The sequence below is a fragment of the Echinops telfairi genome, unplaced genomic scaffold (genome assembly GCF_000313985.2).
Source record: "Echinops telfairi isolate 266 unplaced genomic scaffold, ASM31398v2 ScPeMD7_7469;HRSCAF=8507_1, whole genome shotgun sequence".
Classification (NCBI taxonomy): domain Eukaryota; kingdom Metazoa; phylum Chordata; class Mammalia; order Afrosoricida; family Tenrecidae; genus Echinops; species Echinops telfairi.
The window spans coordinates 12,825,435-12,826,443 of NW_022111373.1; positions in this window are offsets into that span (position 1 = coordinate 12,825,435).

Below are 1,009 nucleotides of genomic sequence, written 5' to 3' on the forward strand. Positions count from 1 at the left end.
GTGCTTAATGCTTCAGGGGAAATCCTGCCTGGGAGCTCCTATCCATCTTCTGTGGTCCCAGGTAACTGAGGGAATTTCCTCCAGCCTGCCATTGTGCCTCACACAGCCTAAGGCAGCTTGGCCAACAATTGCCAATGTTCCATGCTGCTGTGGGAACATCTGCCCAAACTCCGCAGCAATCTACCTGACCAGGGGAATTCCACCCACAATTCAGGGGGCTCTACACCAAAGCGGGCAACACACCAGCCTTCTGTGGCACTCATGTTGCAGCGGGCACCCTTGCGTGCTCTCTGCAGCACCCCATGGGCCACACAATCATGGGTTCTTGTGAGATCACCCAGTACAGCACCATCCTCGTGGGTACACAAAAACCCAACCAGAGTCCCCTGAGAGGACCATCCAACTTGCCCTCCAAATAACAGAATACTGGTTGACGAGGGAAAGAGTGAAGTCACAGGAGGATAAAGTGGTAGGCCAATTCCATAGTGAAAATAGCTGCAGGCAGTTTGAAGAAGCATTCCGTTGAGTCTTCCAGAGAGAGCCAGTGCTCTTTGACTCCCTGGAAAATGGCACCTGGCTTCTCTAAAACAATGCAACACAAACAGCAATCAGCCCCAACGACCTTATTTTAAAAACAGGAGAAACAAAAGGCAATGGCAGGTGGTTTCCTGAACTTAACAATGTGCATAGAAGAAGCAGACATTGATCTGTCGCCACAGAAAGAAATTTTCAGAATACTACTTGGGGTCATACAGGATATGAGGGAAACAATATAGGAAAAGGATGAAATGATAGAGGAGATAAAGGCCATACACCAAAGGGAAATACAATAGCTTAGGGAACGAGATAATAAAAACCAGTAACAGAGTCATGGACTTTGCAAATAGACTGGAGGAAGCAGAGAACTGCACCAGTGACCTAGAGGACAGCCAAGCAGACTTTAACAAACGTGAACAAAAATCTAATAAGATCATCAGAGAAGCTGAAGAAAACCTATGAGCTATGCCTG